Raw genomic sequence first — 18,116 nt, forward strand, 5'->3', positions numbered from 1 at the left:
AATCAGGGAGGGGAGGAAGGCAATTAAATAAAACAACCAGGAGCTCAGAGGTAGACTTGGGGGTCAGATTAGGAAAGGAGCCTTTGTATTCAGTGATCCAAAGAGCAGAGAAATAGTGCTCTGAGGGCATGCAGGGTAGAGTTAGGAAAAAAGAACATAATGGTGCAATAAGAATAAGAGGAAATGAGTAGAAGTCAAGCCACTACCTTTGGGACAGAGGGGTGGGGAGAAAAGAAGTGACCTTCTAAGTCAGCCAAGATGTCTGAGGAGTTGACACTGGAACATCCCCACTAGAGGCATACTTTGAAGGGGAAGACTTCTGCCCACTGTGACATGGTCTATGCCCTTTAAACATAAGGGTTGGCACAAGGCAAGGGAACCACAGAGGAAGAGAAAGGGGAAATACCAGGAGTTTCAGTCCTTCATGTAATGACAGTCCAAAGGTGCCCAACTTGAGGAAATTCCCCAAAGTAAGGTGACCAGCAATGCCAGTTTGCCAGGACTGTCCTGGCTTTAGCATCACAGTCCTGTATCACAGGACCCTCAGTACCAGGTAATCTGGGCAATTAGTTACCCTACAAGCCATACTCTTACACACACACACACACACACACACACACACACGGCTACCTAGCTTTGGCAGGCCTTTGAGGTAACTGAGAATGAATTCATCTTTTATTAGACACTTCTCCAGTGGACAGTTTGGTGGAACCCCATTGATGAATGAGTACTTTTATGCAAAATAGATAAAGGTATTTATCTGGGCAAATGCAGCTAGAGTGTAGCTTGGGGTAGTACCTTCGTGTAGAAGGTGCCCTCTGGCAGACAGAGCTCCTCGCTAGGGGACACAGCTTGGCAAGCAGAGCTGTGGCTGTTTTCCAGGCTCCCATCCTCTTAGCAGGTATTTTCATGTGGTACACAAACCACACAATCATTGGTGGTGGGCAGGCCTGCCACTCAGACTCCAAAGGATTTGTTTTCTGTCCCAGATGTTTCTAACATCAGCAATGCCAGAAAAAAGAAAACACTTTCATATTCATTGAACTATATATTTATTTTTTTGCCTAGGAACTTTGTCTGCCATGCGTGTAAAATCCAAAATAAACACTGGATTAAAAAAATTTTTCACACATAGAATTAGGACCTACTGGAAATAGATGAAAAAGAAATAAAAAAACATCTGGAGGGGAAATGCTATAGCCAAGGATGAGACTAGAGGTGGAACTCAGCCCTTTGATGTGCTTCTCTGATTCTAAGAAGGAATTCATCCATAGGCACAAGCATGGAGACTACCTGTTTCTTTTCAGCAGGCTCTTGGCTCAGTCAGTGCTATAAAGGTCACCTTGTCAGACCTTCACTACGTCTTTCTCCTTTCAGGCCTCTGATAAAATGTATGGTTAGGCTTTAAAAATACGTTTTCTATGTGTCTTCTATATTTTCCATCTTTTTGTCTCTTGTAATGACACTCTGGATCATTTCTTCAGATCTGTCTTCCAATTCTCTAATTCCTTCTTCAGTTGTATTTATTTTGCTGTGAAGCTTCCATTGAGGTTAGTATGTATGTATGTAGGTATGTATTTTGGTTATTGAATTTTTTTTGTTAGAAGTTCTACTTAGTTCTGGGAAGACTCTGTCACATGATGGAGTTTCCTATTCCCAAAGATATCAACAAACCTGCCTTGTTAACTTGCCTTGTTGAATTATTTGAGGCTTGTATTGAAGGTTCCTTCCTTCAAGAAGTATTTGCATTTGCTCCTGCAAGGTGTATAGAGGCACCAAGAGTCTCAGATCACCTTCAATCAAATTCAAGGATTGATATTCCCTGACCCAGACAATTAACAGTGTCTACCATATGAAGAAATGAACCAAGGAAATGAGAGAAACACACACACATTTAATATGGAAGATGGGAGCATGCTGCAGCCAGAGGTTGTCCCTGGGATTGCAGGCTATAGGACGCACTTAATTTCTTCTGTGTAGCAGCAGCAGTTGTGTCAACAAGGGCAGGGAGAATAGTGAACTCCCAGGAGAATACGGACATAGTGGAGCCTGCCAGAAATCAGTCAAACCGCCCCAAACAGCAGGCAGAACACTGTCAACAGAGGAAAATTTTGGGGTCCCCAAGTGCTCACCTGATTGGTTAGAGCTCCTAGTGAGTTCTCCAGGGCTTGTTGTATAGAAATATCAGCATCAATATGTGATATGAATGTCTCAGACATGCCAGTCCATGGCGTTTGCAAGCTGGGGATTGGGGGCTTAGATTTGGGACTTTTTATTTTTTCTAAATGCTGTGTCATCATCATGGAAGGATCACTTCCTCTCTCTGGGCCTTGGTTTCTCCAGCTGTGAAACAACAGCATTGTGTTTGATCAGTGTTTCCCAGTTTTTAATGGTCACACAGATCCCCTAGGGATCTTACTAAGCTGTGGGTTTTGATTCGGTGAGTCTGGGATTGGCTCTGAGATTCTGTGGCTGTTTAAGAAGCTCCCAGGTGATTCCAGTACTGAACCATGGCCCACAGTTTGAGTAGAAACTTTTAACATAAGCTCCCCTCCCAGGTGGGTCAAGGCAAATAGGGGTGCTTTGGAGGCTTGCTGGTTAAACAAGCCTCCTCCTCCTTGATGGGATGATATTTCAGGGCTGGGCAGGGTCACCGTCTCTAGGAAGCCTTTCTTGGAATCTCTGTCATCAGTGCCTCTGACCCCCAAGCACTGTGATGTCTCCCGGTTGGCAAAACCCTGTCTCCAGTATCAGCACAGTGCCTGGCACAGCTGAAACTCAATTAATGTTTGAGATATAAATGAATGGAAGGACGAACTAAATTTAATGGTGGGGTAAGGCGATTGGGGGCAGGGGGTGACTCAGCATATTCCTGACCAGGCCTTAAAAGCCAGGTCTCTGTTTATTCTCAGAATTGCAAATATCCACTTGTCTCCTGTTACGAACTGAACTGTGTCTCCCACCCCACCCCACTCCCACCCCAATTCATGAACTGAAGCCCGAGCCCCTGATATGACTATATTTGGAGACAGGGCCTTGAAAGGGCTAATTAAGATTAAATGAGGTCATAAGGTGGGACCCTAATCCGATAGGACTGGTGACCTTATAAGAAGAGGAAGAGACACTGGGGATATGTTTAAAGAGAAAAGCAAGAAGGCGGCCGTCTGCAAGCCAGGGAGAGAGGCCTCGGGAGAAACCAAACTGCCGGCACCTTCGTCTTGAACTTCCAGCCTCCAGACTGTGAAAAGATAAATGTCTGTTGTTCAAGCTGCCCGGTCTGTGGTGCTTCATTTTGGCAGCCTGAGCTGATGAACATGACTCTTGGAATGAATCGAGCCTCCATTTCTAGGCCAACTGCCTCTACGTTAACAGGAGAACTTCGGCCCACAGAGATCTCCCTCTGGGCGTGCTCAGCAATTTTCAGCTGTCCCAGAGACCAGGAGAGGAGAACCTCCTCTGGGCTAGGTCATTTTTGTCGGAAGACCAGATAAAAGGACTGTGCCAGGTGGAATTTGTGATACCTCCACTGCTGGTTGGTTCTTGGTGGGACACGTTTGAACCCTAAGACTTGACTTTCTGCTGCCACATGCTTGCCTCACCCCTTCCTCTCGGTGCCTGTACCCGGATGTTGTCTGGGCCTCTTCAACCTGGTTCCTGCCTTTCCACATTCTACTCTGTATCTCGGGGGCTGGCCGCCTGGAAAATGCATTTCCCGAACTTCCTTGCCAGCTGGGTTCCTTGCCAGTTAGGTTCTGCGAGTGCAGGGCCCCAGTGTGAGGTTGATTGGAACGCAGGAGGAAGGAAGAACCCTTTGTTCTTCCTGTTTATGACATCAGCAGCTGTGCTAAGGGGTTGTGGGCTCTGCACTGGTGGGTGCTGCGGTGGGGCAGCAGTGGGGGGCTAGGTGACCACAGGCTCCCCAGTTCTGGTGGCAGTTTCAGTAGCGTGAACCAGAGGCTTTGGCTTTTTACTCAACAGGAGAGGCAGTGATTTTTTTTTTTTTTCCGGCTGTGCTGTGCAGCTTGCAGGATCTTAGTTCCCCAGTCAGGGATCAACCCAGGCCCTTGGCAGTGGGAGCATGGAGTCCCAACCACTGGACTGCCAGGGAATTCCCGAGAGGAAGTGATTTTAATGGTCGGGGCAGCAGCAGCCACACTCTTGATGTGTCAGTTGTGAATGAGGGCGTGCCTGTGGGCTCTGCATACAGCTACTCTCCCCCCTTTCCTCTGTGTTGCACGTATATCAGAATTTCCTTCCTTTTTAAGGCTGGATAATATTCCATTATATGTATATGCTATGTCTTGCTTATCCATTCATCTGTTGATGGACACTTGTGTTACTTCCACGTTTTAGCTGTTGTAAATAATGCTGCTATGAACATGGGTTTGCAAATATCTCTTTGAGACTCAGCTTTCACATCTTTTGGGTATACACCCAGAAGTGGATTGCTGGATCATACGGTATATTTTCAAGTTTTTGAGGAACCATATTGTTTTTTACAATATTTACAGTCGCTGTACCATTTTACATTCCCACAAATGGTACATGAGTTCCAGTCATTGGTTTCTTAATAACAGTACTTCCTCCTTGGGCCATGGGAAAAAGGTGTGAACATCACAAAAGCGGTCTGAATATAAAAGGCCTTGGGTGCCTTATACATCATTCACATTTGGTGATGTTCTTAAGTTGTTGAACTGTAGGAGTTATGCTGAGGACATAGAGGCGATGTATCTTCTACCTCTGATTGGGCTTCTATCAGAGGTGTAAGTCATATGCCTCTCTGGGCCTCAGTTTCCCCATCGGTATATAAAGTGATTGAATTATCAATACATAGTGTTAAACATAATTGAGCTCCGAAACTGTTTCTGAGATTACCTCTTTGGTAGCATGCCTTAACAGAGTCAAAAGCTCAACTCAAAAACTGGAGAAATGATTGGAGTAATTGGGAGTCTTTGGCAGGGTCTCAAATTGGAAACTCAAGGATCAGTCAGCCCACAGATGTTTAGCTGATTGGATGAATATTTTTTAAACTATTGATTTTGAATTGCTGTAATTACAGATACAGGACAGTTTAAAATCATGAAAGAGACTGTTAAGTGTCGCTCTATGGTAGCAAATGTGAAAACCTAGAAAAAAGATTTCTCACAAAATGTAAAATACCAAAAATTGACATAGGAAAAGGTGGAAAATTTAAATAAATCAGTTATTATAGAAGAGATTAGAAAACTAATGAGATTTGACATTGAAAAGGCATCAGGATGAAATGGCTGCATAACTGAATTTTATCTAACCTTTAAAATACAGATAATTACCATGTTATTCAAATCTTTGCTACTCAAGGTGTGGTCCATGAGCCAGCAGCATCAGCATCCCTGGGAGCTTGTTTGCCCCCATCCCCACCTTCTAAGCTAAATTCTGCATTTTTTTTTCTAAATAAATAAATTTATTTTTGGCTGAGTTGGGTCTTCGCTGCTGCGTGTGGGCTTTCTCTAGTTGCCATGAGCAGGGGCTACTCTTCGTTGCGGTGCACGGGCTTCTCATTGCAGTGGCTTCTCTTGATGCGGAGCACAGGCTCTAGGCGCATGAGCTTCAGTAGTTGTGGCACGTGGGCTCAGTAGGTGTGGCTCGTGGGCTGTAGAGCACAGGCTCAGCAGTCGTGGCGCATGGGCTTAGTTGCTCCGTGGCATATGGGATCTTCCTGGACCAGGGCTCGAACCCGTGTCCCCTGCATTGGCAGGTGGATTCTTAACCACTGCGCCACCAGGGAAGTCCTATATTCTGCATTTTAACAGGAGTTCACTCACCTAGAGAGGTGATGGCATGTATATCAGTGATTAAGAAGCACTGGGCTGGGGCAGTGGTTCTCAACCCTGGCTGAATATTGGAATTATCTGAGGAGTTTAAAAAATACTGGCATTTGGGGCTTCCCTGGTGGTGCAGTGGTTGAGAGTCCGCCCGCCGATGCAGGGGACACAGGTTCGTGCCCCGGTCCAGGATCATCCCACATGCCGCGGAGTGGCTGGGCCCGAGCCATGGCCGCTGGGCCTGCGTGTCCGGAGCCTGTGCTCCACAACGGGAGAGGCCATGGCAGTGGGAGGCCTGTGTACCGCAAAAAAAAAAAAAAAAGAGACTGGCTTTTGAAATCCCACCCGCAGAGATTCTGATTTAATCAATCAGGTGCATTGCCTGGGCATCTGCATTTAAAAATACTCCCCAGATGATTGAAAGTCAGAGATTTAAACTGGGCCGTAGAACAATATGGAAAGCTTTAAGAAATAAAGCTGACAAAGAATGTACCCACAAAGGAAAAAACAAAATGAAACTACAGACAAATCTCATTTATGATTAAAAATAAAATCCAGTAATGATAAAAATACAGTAAGACCAAGCAGAGTTTATTTCAGGCATACAAACAGTAGTATGCTGGTTTAATAACCAGCTCTCTGGGAAAGATAGATTAAAAAGGCCTGATTTGTAGCATTTGTCAATTCCTGTGGTGTAAATACTCCTACTAAGACTAATTTTAAACATAGTTAATTTTAAGCTACCACCATGACCTCAACTGGCTTGAAAATTCCTGAAAATTAAACAACTGGCTCTCACAATCTGATAAGAGCTCACTGCCTCACACCACTAGAGGTTGATTCAAAGTTAGGAAATCCACCAACGAATCCATTCTGTCAGTACATTAGAGAAGAGTAACACGTGACATTAAAGAATGTCACATCACAAGTGCGCTCGGGATGGGATGTCTCGGGTGGGCTCCATCTCCACACAGGCCCAGGCCACATCCCTGTGTTGTCTCTCACCTAACTGGCTTCACTCGGGTGCCCGACCCACTGGTGCCTGAAGACATGTGACTTTCTGACACCTGCTTGGCTGCCAGGATGGGCCTAGCCCAGACTTGCTGGGGCCACTATGCCCCTGTGGTCCTGGCAAGGCCCAGGCTTGATCAGGTCCTTTGGAGGTGGGTGATGAAGACGTGACCATCACCTCTATTTTTCAACAGGCAGATCTGGCAGGGGAAGTGCGCTGCTTCCTAAATCCTCAGACATCCTGCTTCAGACAAGGTTGCCCTTTCCCAGCCCTGAAAGGAATGGAAGAGAGAAGGCAGGGGCCCACCTAATGTCCCTGGGAAACGGGATGGGTTTCCTGCCCCTGCAGCGTTCTCGGCTAGTCTTCACGTGGTTCATCTACTCTGCCCTGCGTTTCCTTGCTTCCCTGGCTTAATCATGCCAGTCCATTTCTCCCTCTGGAACTATGAGCCTCTGATATCGTTCTAGTAAATTCCCATTTTATTGAGATACCCAGAGTCCATTTTCATTGCTGCTGAACTATTCCTGGACAACACCATCACTCTTAACTGAGAGGACTGCCTAGTGCGGGAATCCATATTGGTGTTCACGTCAGCTGTGGTGACAATTACCAAAGTCATCTTCTGGGCCTTGTAATAGGATTCCATGGCAGTGGGATCATCAGCAGCTTCTGGGTTTGCCAGCTCTTCCAGGTCACCTTGTGGTTTCAGGGATTCCTAAAGAGCTCCTGGAATCACTGTGCTGTGTGGAGTCATTGCCTCTTATGTTCCGGGGAGAACGCTGGCCAGCCTGTGAGCTCTTCCTCCACACACTGCCCTCTCCACCTTGCAGGAACAATTGCGAGAAGCTGGCAGGGATTCTGCCACACGAGCTTGTTTATTCTCAGTGGGACAGGTTTTATTTATTAATCACCAAACAAATAATGATTGAGCACCTATTAGGGCCACTTTGTGCTGGGGACAGAGCAGTGAACAAGTTGGATGTAAACCCCTAAGCCCTGTATTTCATCAGGGGAAGGGAAAGTGAACAAAAAACAGACTAAAAAAATAAAAAAATGAGGTGATCTTCGGTGGGCATAAGGGTATGGAGAAAGTAAGAATGTAGAGGCACAGAGAGGAGGCGGGAGAGAGCTCAGAAAGTGAGGGAAGGGCATTGTGGGGAAGGAACCGATCTGAGAGCTGAGTGAGGAGGAAGGACCAGCCCTGTGAGGACGGGCAGGAAGAGCTCTGCAGACCCAGGGAGCCGCAGAGGCCGTGAGGGGCGTGGGCTTGGAGTGTCTGGGGAGCCAGTGTGCAGTGTTGTTGCGCAGGGCCTGGGTCACCAAGGGGCTGGGTGCTGAGCACTGAGGCGGTGGGATTCGGCTTCTCATGGAAATAGGGGTGGGGGCTGGGAGGCAGGGAGGTTGATAAGATCTGATCGGGGCTGGAGAGGTCGCTGTGGCCGCGGTGTGGAGAAGGGACTGGGATGGCGCAGCCAGAGGCAGGACACGGGCTGGGAGGCCAGGGACGCCGGCCGTGGCAAGCCATGGTGACGCCAAGCCAAGCTTAGTCATCTGAGCTCGCTCCTCAAAGACACCTCCACAGTCAGAACCGTCGCTGCAGCCCAGAAACACAGCAGTCACCTGCCAGAACAAAACAACAACAACATGTATTTATGCTGAAACAATAGTGATTACAGGGCAGCGCCTCTTCAGCCATCCCTGCTGACTCCTGATCGCCCTGACAGCCTACTTCCTGCAGGGGCGGGATCTGCTCGGCCCGCCTACTCTGGCTTTATGGGCCGCCTGATCCCCCCAGGCCTCGGCCACCTCTGCCCGCCTCTCCCCCTGCTAGCCTGGTGGACCTCCACTGCCGACTTGTCATCATGCAGTGTCAGAGGTGCGGGGAGCAGACGGATTTTTGGAAATAAGCGTCACATATTACAAATTATTTGATTGCTTTGACGTAACTTGGTTATTCATCTCCAATCCTTTATCATTCTGGAGGAATGTATCCATTCGTTCCTTTATCCATTTATTCATTCATTCAGTCAACAGGTATTTGTTGAAGCACGACTATATGCCACCTGGCTAGGAGCTGGAGATACTGAGGCAAGGGCACCGAACCCCCCTGGGACATGGCCACCTGCAGATTTCACTGCCACTGGCTCTAGACTCTCTCTCTAGTAGAAGGAAGGAAATGAAAATTCTCATTTATCATTTACTCTGTGCCGGATACTGTATAAGGCGCATCTACACACCTAACCTTTAGCTCTTGTAACATCCTGTAAAATAGATTTGATTGTTCCCATGTTTACTGATGAGTATATTGTGGCTAGAAGAGGTGATACTGTCTGCATGCTGTTATATAGCCAGTGAGTAGCAGACCCAGGACTGCAACCAGCTTTACTTGGCTGAAAAACCCATGCTCTTTCCACTTCACCATAGTTAAAACGTAAGGAAGTAGATCAAACTCAAATAAAAGGGGAAAACTTGAGCACGTGCTCAGGCCTTCCTGAGTCAAAGAAGAGTTTGAGGACAAGAAGGAAGTCAGGGGTAATAAAGTCCCAACAGCAACCAAAGAACTGTGAAAACAATAGTAACAAATACAAAGGGACGTCATGGAAGAACCCAACCAGCTGTTTCATGTCACAGAGTGAGCCATCCCTGAAAGACTTCGGAGGAAGATGAGAAAATGGATAAGTTGTGGAATAATTACTCACTTGAACTTACTGCGAGGCAGAGTCCTGCCAGATGCAGCGTATTTAGCATTCAGCTGCCTGAGGAGGTGGGAGAAGCGCTCTCCTGGGACTTCTGGTTAAAGTCAGCCAAATGGTTCCCTCATCTCCGGGTCAGGAAGAGGAGCCCTAGGTCCCTGGGTACTTGCACCCACTGGATTATTGGCAGGCCAGGGCGTAGAAGAAGAAACAGGAGAAAGAGGACAGATTTTTTTTTAGGAATGTCCATTTTTCTTAAAAATTTGAGCAAAACCAATGACATTACTCTGATAACAAATGTTAATATATTATGAAAGAGACAGTTTTACAGGAAATTTGAAGATAACACATTTTCAAGGAAGTTTCACGATCTTTGTGGATCACTTCAAGCTTTGTTCCCAGACTCCTAATGATCCATCATCTTTGCGGGCAAATACTGAGATAGTCCTCACAGGTATCTCAAACCTGTGTCAAATCAACTACCCATGTCCCACCCTCAAATCAGTTTTAACCAACATTAACTGAATTCTCATCCTGGGCTAGATATTCCACTGGGTCCTGTTTAAGATGAACAAAGTATTGTTCATGTAGGAAGCCAGAATATATGCCCACAGAAACTATAACATCATGTGTTACTTATGCTATGGTAGAGGCATGTGGAGAGAGTTATGTGCACTTAGAGGAGTGATTAATTTTACACGGGAGAGGGACCATGGCAGAAGACTTTGCAAAGAAGTTTCATCTGAAGGGAAAGGATTCTGCCATGGGGCCCTTCCTCATTCCAGCAGGGAATTTACTGCCGCTGGGGTGTAAGGAACATGGGAAGCACTGGCCGGGGGTTAGTAAGGTAAATTGTTGGATTCAGATCATGCAAACCTTGAATGTCATCCTGGGCATCCTAGACTTTATTCTGGAGCCAACGGAGGGCAGGCATTGAAAGGTTTAGAATGGGTGAGAAATACAATCAAACCTGTGTTTTAGGAAGTTAATGAAGGTGGAGGGTGACTTGGAGGGAAGAGGTCTTGTAATTCAGGTTCTGGAGCCAATCACTGAGGTCTATCCTGAAACCAGCCTCTTGGGCAGCTCAGCCCATTCCTGTCACAGACAGATTTGACACATTTATGGAGCCCATTGCAATGTGTAATCACCCCTATAGGATGAAGTTATGTATTGCTAGGTTACAAGTTGTGGTAACATTTTGATAAATGCATTTCAATATAATTGGTTTCCTTTGTAATCTTATATATTTTCTTTTATGCACTTAAAAATATTGTTTTGGGGACTTCCCTGGTGGTCCAGTGGTTAAGATTCCACACTTCCACTGCCGGGGGCACGGGTTCGATAGCCGGTTGGAGAACTAGGATCCCGCATGCCGTGAGGTGCGGTATATTGTTTCGGGAAAGACTCTGTGGACTTCACAGACTGCTAAAAGGGTTCATGGTCAAACGTTCAAAGATACTACATAGACCATCTTCTTTCCTTTCTCCACATGTAGTAACTCCCCAATCAAGCGAGCATTTATCAGACACCTCTCATTGACTCAGGCCTGTGTCAGAGGCTTTACTCTGAGAATCTGGAGCCAGGCTGCCTGGGCTGGAATCCTGCTGCTGCCTTTTTTAGGCAGCAGAACTTAACTTTCACCTCCCAGTTTCCTCCTCTGTAAATGAGGATAACAGTAGTACTCACTTCAGGGGGCTGTTGTGAGAATGAGATCAGCTAATGCGTGTAAGCTCTACACGGTGTCCAGCCTCCTAGTCCCAGACCGCAGTGTGTTTACAGTAGAATTAGGGGGACATGATGACATCAGGTGACACTGCTCAAGAACACAGCTTCTATTTGGTGCGACTCTCATTGTTTTCATTTCTCTTTTCTGGGTCTTCCTAAGGATGACCTGGAAAATTCTGCTAAAAAAAGTAGCAAGTAGTCATAGAATCCATTTAAAGTCTGTATTTATCTAAAATTTGGGTAGCTGTCTTAGTTGAGCTCCTGCCAAAAGTGGACCCTGAGGTAAAGGATTTATGTCAAGTCATCTTTGGGAAGCGATCCCAGGAAAGCAGAGCGGGAAGCGGGGAAGTGGGGGAGAGAAGAGAGCAAAGCTGAAAAGGGGGAGTTAACGAGCAGGTTGCCCATGAGGGCAGTGGGGCCTCAATCCTGCTGCGGCCCCTCTGAGAGGCTGTGCAGAACACACGTCCAGCTGTCCCACTAGGGTGAGGGCCGGTGGGCTCATTCACCGGCTCCTCTCCCTCGTCTCTGAGGCTGGCCTGGGGATCTTGTGTGCCGGCCCAGCCAGCTGCTGTGGCAGAAGCAGCCCGTAGGCGGCCACGTGGGTGCCCGAGGGAAAAGCCAGTGTGTGCGGAGCTGCCTTCCAAAGCCAAGGGGACCACACGGAGGGGCCCAGCCGTTGCTGCTTCAGTGGGGATGGCGAGGGAAACACGCCCTAGTCTGCAAAAGAGACAGGAAACAGATGAGTTTTCCCTTTATTTGATTAAAAATGTTACTGAAGGAGGTTTGATCCCAGCCTGCATCTTTCAACTCCTTCCTGCCCACCCCTTCTTGTCACAGTCTGTGATTTTCACCCAAGGTTCCTAAAGCAATTTTTGTGTGATTTGGTCTTTATGGGTGTGTTTATCAGAAATCCCAGCCACCCACACTTCAAAGCCAGCATATTATTGTGGGTAAACTTGTCAGGGATTTGAAGTTGGGGGAGAAGGTTGTGTCATAATATATTCATTATTTTGGTACCTGCTTATTAGCAAAGAAAATTGAGTCCCTGGAGTGATTCTTCTTTGCTGTTGTCTGTTAATCAAACAAACACCAGGACTTACAATGTAAAATCTTAGGACCGTGGGACGTTAGATTCATCTGGTTAGATTTCAATATAAGTAGAGCCATAAGAGCTCGCACTTCTTTGAATAAATGAGTGACTGTCACAGTGTTGAATTCCATAAAAAGCAGTTACATCTGCTCAGTTTCCAGATGAGAGACCATGGATGCTGGGGAGCAAATTTATCATCATTATTTTAAAAAGCACTCAGTAAAGGAAAAGAACTGTAGAATATCACATTTTTATCTATACTGTGAGTACAATAATGTATGAATTACATAACTTTATGGGCAAGAACAGGAAGTTAAAATGGGGAAATGAATATGGTTTTGCCAATACAGTTCATTTTCTTTTTAAAACAGAAGGAGGAGAGGCCAGCAGTAACCTATCATCAAATCCCAGTGTGACATGAAACTCTCGGTGTCCTTTTATTACCCTCGGCAACTTTCCTAGGCTCAGATCAAATTACTGAGGAATTTCCCCAAATTTCCTACCACTCATTTCTGTCTCCTCTAAAAGTAGGCCAAAAAGCCGGAGCTGGCCAGAGGGACACCGCAAACACGGATAAACCTGGAAACCAGTACGCTAAGTGAAAGGAGCCGGACACAGAAGACCACATATTGTTCATCCCATTTATATGAAATTTCTGCAAAGAGGAGATGCTATGGATATGGAAAGCAGATCAGCGGTTTCCTAGAGGCTGCTGGGAACAGGGATTGAGTATAAAAGAGCAGGAGGAAAATTTCCAGGGTGATGGAGTTGTCCTAAAACTGTATTATGGTGATGGCTGCATCACTGTGTAAGTGTAGTACAATTCATCAGATTATGAATTTTATGATATGTAAATTATACAATAAAGCTGTTTGAGACAGAAAGAGAAGGAGAAGGGAGGGAGGGAGGGAGGGAAGGAGGAAAGCACTGGGAATTGTGCACTGCTACACCATTTCTAAAATGCAAAAAAAGGTTAGACAACAACTTCTGGTTACTGTGGGGCAGAAAAGCTCCCTGCTGGACGAGTTATAACACCTTGACTCGCAAGTAACATCCAGCAGCCCCTGAAAATAAACCTTTACCCCCAACATGCACTCTAGGGGAAAACTGACCTGTTTTGCAAGGGAACTTCAAGACAAACCTCCTGGCCTCCCCTCCAACAGACTGCCTGCCCCTCGGCCCCTTCGGAACAGATGGGCCATCGCAGCACTGTCCCCTGGAAACACAAGGGGAGCCACATGTCTGTACTTCTACATTTTCTGGTAGACACATTAAAAAAGAAACAGATGACATGAACTTTAATAATATATTTTCTTTAACCCAATGTGTTCAAAGTATGATCATTTCAGCATATCATCAATATAAAAATTATTGAGATGTTTTACATTCTTTTTTTCATACTATATCCTCGAAATCTGATACGTGTCCAACAGCACATCTCAATTTCGACCAGCTGCATTTTCAAGTGCTGGAAAGCCACAGGTGGCTATTGCCTTGGACAACTCAGGCCTAGAGGCATCCTGTGGATCGTGCAGAGACTTCAGATTGTTTGAGGAGAGAATGGTTTTCACGCAGACTTCCACTGCTAATTAAACAAGCAAACGAGGAAAGGTATATGTTGGATTGTATAAAACCCTACTCATCTCTGTGATCCTCATTTTTTAGAAAATTAATTTTTCATATGGTCCTGAAGAATTTTTTAATGTATTCAGGGAGTTTCATTTTCAGGTCTTGGCAGTTAAATCTCTATGGTCAGCACACATGGCAGTGTTTAAAATTAATATTGCAAAGGAGGCATTTTGAGACTAGGAATTATGAAGCAAGGATTTTAGTTAAGATTAAAGGTATGTCCTTTATCAGGAAACTGCATTCTGTCCTTGCAAGGGAACAGCTGTGATGATCTACAGTAATAAGTCTGATTATTGTAATTATTGAACTCTAAATATCAGCCATCTAGAAATGACGACATCACAGACCATCTCAACCTACAGGTTGAAAGGGTCTCAGGTGGGCTTTTCTGGTTTGGCTTGATTAGGGGTGAGATAGAGCTTGTCCAGTTTGGGATAATACAACCAGTTAAAGTACTGTCAAGATTCTTACAATATATATTCATTGATGGGTTCTAGTCTGCTGTCTCATTACAGGAGAATCTGATTAATTCTACAATATTCGCTGTCCAACTTTGACAATTCTACTTGGATCTAACTACCCAGCTCTCTTGTGGAAATAAAAATTATTCTGCTGCTGGAGCACCTGAAAAAATATTTCTTTCCCCAGAAACACAAGAACTACATTTTCTCTGTCAACTCACAGATCCAAATAAGAATAAAGCAACCTCATAAAATCAGCTGGAGGAAGGCAAGTGATTGTTTGATTTCTCAGTTATTGTTGATTGTTCTTGGAAATCCCCCTTCGCTAATGGTGACCTTTTGTTCTGCTCTTCCTTTCCTTGGGTTAAAATTGTGCCCTTGGGATGCAGGTGTGTCCCTATTGGACTGCTTTTTATCCCTGTCTCCTTCTCCTCATTTCCTGCCATACAAATAGCCCCACAGCCAGGGATGGTCTTGTCGTTAGAGCCACAGGCTGATTAGGGGTGTCTTCCATGGCAGGCCCCTCACACAAATGTGGGGATGGGATAGAGGCCTTCACCCTTGGTCCCTGCAGTTAATCTAGACCACCTCCCCTTCACAAGTCTGCTCTGCCCACTTTTTCTCTGACCCTGTAACCTCAATTCAGGCCTCCCAGGCCTCCATGGTCTGCTTGGAACATTTGTCTCTCCCTCAACCCACAGCCTTTTCCATTCACGCCTTCCACACTAGGGCCGGGGTTGTGAAATACATCCATGCCCAGGATCAGCCAGGCTCTCCTTCCCTGGCCTTTGTCAAGAGTCAACCTGGCAGCCTCACTTTGTTACCAGCGGGCAGAGCTGAACCCCACTTCTTCAGCTCCTGGGACACTCCTCTTCCCAACAGTGCTGCTTCCCTTTTTGTTCTCGTTCAGCAAAGGAGCAACTTTATTTCTGAACATTCAAGATAAACACGCTCCCATCATGCTCACTGATGCATGTTTTAGTTTAGGTTCTCCCCCAAACAAACCCTCAGCAGAGACTTGGGTCTTGGGTGCAGGTTGCCTTTTGGGGAGGGGTCCCAGGAGGTAGGAGAGAGGGAGTGGGGTAAGAGGAGAAAAAAGCCAGTAAAGGCTGTGTGCATCCACTGGTTATTGTTGTGGACATCAGGGGCTCCCTGTTGCTGGGGACTCTCCAATGAATGGTGTAGAATGTCTTCCAGAATTGTACCCTGAAGAACCAGAGACTGAGGCCACCGACTTTCCATCCACCCCAGTGGTTGAGGGTTGCCCTGGGAATATTAACATCCTCTGTTCTTCGGGCTGCCGGTGTAAGGGCAAAGTGAACTATCGAAGCTTCAAAAAGCCCTGAGGAAGGAGCTCAAGGTGGGTGCTGGTGGTGTGCACAGAGAATGTCCCCTCAGCTACAGCTGAAACCCCGGAAGGCCAGAGGGGAAGTGGTGGAGAACAAAAAATTACTGGCTTTTTCACGATCCACCTCACCCCCTCAAAAAAACAAAAACCAAATATGTTTAAATGGAAATGTCCCCACAACCTGATGTAACTTCTGCGCTGTTTCTTCATTTCAAGAGGATGGAATCCTCAAAGACAGCCAGCTTACACATGGTCAGGTCAGGGCCAAAGCAAGGGCCCTTTCTGCTGGAGGGCCTAGTCTTCTAACTCCTGTCTGTTCTTAAGTTAGATGTGTTTCAGTAGCCAAAGTCAGGCCGAAACTGTGGGTCTTCCCTAGCCCTGTCGTCACTCTTCATCAGTCTATAAGAAGCTGACTCAGAGTCACACGGGGCTTGGGGATAGAACTTTCCCCTCCTGTGCAAGCTGTGGTTTGGGGAACATTCAAAGCCAAGCTGAAAACTGGCCCAAATGGGGACTGCCTTTATTTCCACAGCAGAGCAGTCCCCACGGGGACATCTTCAAATGTAGAGACGACGAGGGGAGAAGTTCCTCGTCTTTGGGGCAACCAAAGCAAGTCCAGATGACTGCTGAGGACTTTAAGTCTGGGAAGAGGAGAGCTTGGGGAGCTTAGCAAGGAGCCCTCGGGTGCTGCCTATGGGAGACACTTAACGTCAGCAGATGGCCTTCTAAAGCCTGTGACCTTTGAAGATACACTTGCTTAAAATTACGCTACTAATCATAGGATTCCCAAAGCATCAAGGTCATTCTTCAAACAGACACACAGACAAGCTGGACTGTAGGATAGGATTACCCAGGAGATCTGGGATGCCCTTCATAGTCATGGCATAGCTTGGCCTTCTTGGTAAGGGTTGGGTGTCCTAACAGATACTGTCCTTCCGCTGCCATTTATTGTACTCAGAATGCGTACACAGACCTTTATTTATATTAGCTTGTTTAATACATGACAGCAAAGTAGATCTATTATCACCAGTTGGCAAATGAGGCCACGGTGGCTTACGGAGGTTAAGGACCCACTCAGGGTCACACAGGCTCATAAGGAGCAGACGTGGGATTCTAAACCGGGTCATGGGCTAAGACAGAAATGTGGCTCGTGTATGATTGTACATATCCTTTTCTATGATCCGGGAAAACAGGCAAGCTAAAGGATCAGCCTGCACCTGTATAAAATAGGATGGCAAACGGTTCAGAGCTCAGATTTTGGGGTCACATCAACTCTTTGAAGACCCTCGGGGAATAGAATTAGATACAGAATTATCTCTGTGTCTTCTTTACAGTCTTTAAAGTGATTAAATAGTTTTTAAAATAACAATAGGTTCTGTGTACATGAATGTGTGAGTGTTTTGTCCTGGATGTTTGTCATAAACTAAATGTTTCCCAGAAAAAAAAAAAATTGAAACAAAAATGATCCTTTGTATCCTTCTGCAAGATGCATTTGTGCCCCAGTTTCAGAAATCTGCTTATCCTTGGGGCCGCACGTTTATATTTGGCAACAGATTTCAGAAGTTTGTATGAACTAGCTTCCTTGGGAAAGTGAGGAGGGAAGAACTGTGTGTCCCACCCACCAGAAAAGAAACTGCTGGCCTTATGGGTTTGCAGCCTTCTGACAATGGGGAGAAACCCATGAAAATCTACACTCGTCTCTCTGTGGCTGCAAGCTTTCTTTTTCATTTTGGTTTTTCTTGAATCTCTATGCATGGATCTCTGTTTTGCTCCATCCAGCTTCCCAATGAACTATCAGGGAGAAATGCCTCATTAGCGTCACAGACAAGTGATGAGCTGGCCCAGAGTAGGCGTTTCATGGAGCCAAAGCTCCACAGCATTGAAAGGGACTTTCAAGGCCATGAGCCTACAGTGGAAATGCGTGGTTTTGACTCATTCGTTAGCAAAACTCGTCAGAAGAGGTCTCTATGTATTTGCTGTCTCCACTGGCCCACATCCCATGTTTTCCTCAATCCCATCCAGTCAGTGTCCAGGACCCCTACTCACTGAAACTGCTCTGGTCAAGGTTTCAGACAGACCTCCTGTCACCGAATTTGGTGGTCACCTCTCTGTTCACCTGTCCCTGCACCACTCAGTGGCATTCAAGCCAGTGGACCACTCCTTCCCATCATCTCCCAGCTCCCTCCCGCCTTCCCAGACACTCCTTCTTAGTCTCTCCATTGATTTCCATGCCGAAGACTGGCCTCTGATTCTTGCCCAGCCTAGGGGTCTCTCCACCCCAACCTCCAGGAGGTATTTCTTCCTGGCTTCTGGCTTTCAATACTAGCTATTTACGGATGATTCTCAAACTTGGA

At 46.1% G+C, this 18,116-nt stretch overlaps 1 long non-coding RNA gene across 3 annotated transcripts in view; it reads left to right on the forward strand.

The window, feature by feature from the left end:
* LOC112401521 (uncharacterized) overlaps positions 1-14,653 on the forward strand; it is a 19,115-nt gene extending 4,462 nt beyond the window's left edge. Inside the window, exons 2-4 of one of the 3 annotated variants that reach the window (XR_003003587.1) lie at positions 12,853-13,132; positions 13,758-13,935; positions 14,469-14,653. This is a non-coding gene — a long non-coding RNA (uncharacterized LOC112401521). Of the gene's footprint in view, positions 1-12,852; positions 13,133-13,757 lie in introns of all 3 variants that reach the window. The other 2 variants (XR_003003585.1, XR_003003586.1) reach the window with 2 other exon arrangements.
* The last annotated feature ends 3,463 nt before the right edge of the window (positions 14,654-18,116 follow it).

The sequence above is a fragment of the Neophocaena asiaeorientalis genome, unplaced genomic scaffold (genome assembly GCF_003031525.2).
Source record: "Neophocaena asiaeorientalis asiaeorientalis breed wild unplaced genomic scaffold, Neophocaena_asiaeorientalis_V1.1 scaffold33, whole genome shotgun sequence".
NCBI lineage: Eukaryota > Metazoa > Chordata > Mammalia > Artiodactyla > Phocoenidae > Neophocaena > Neophocaena asiaeorientalis.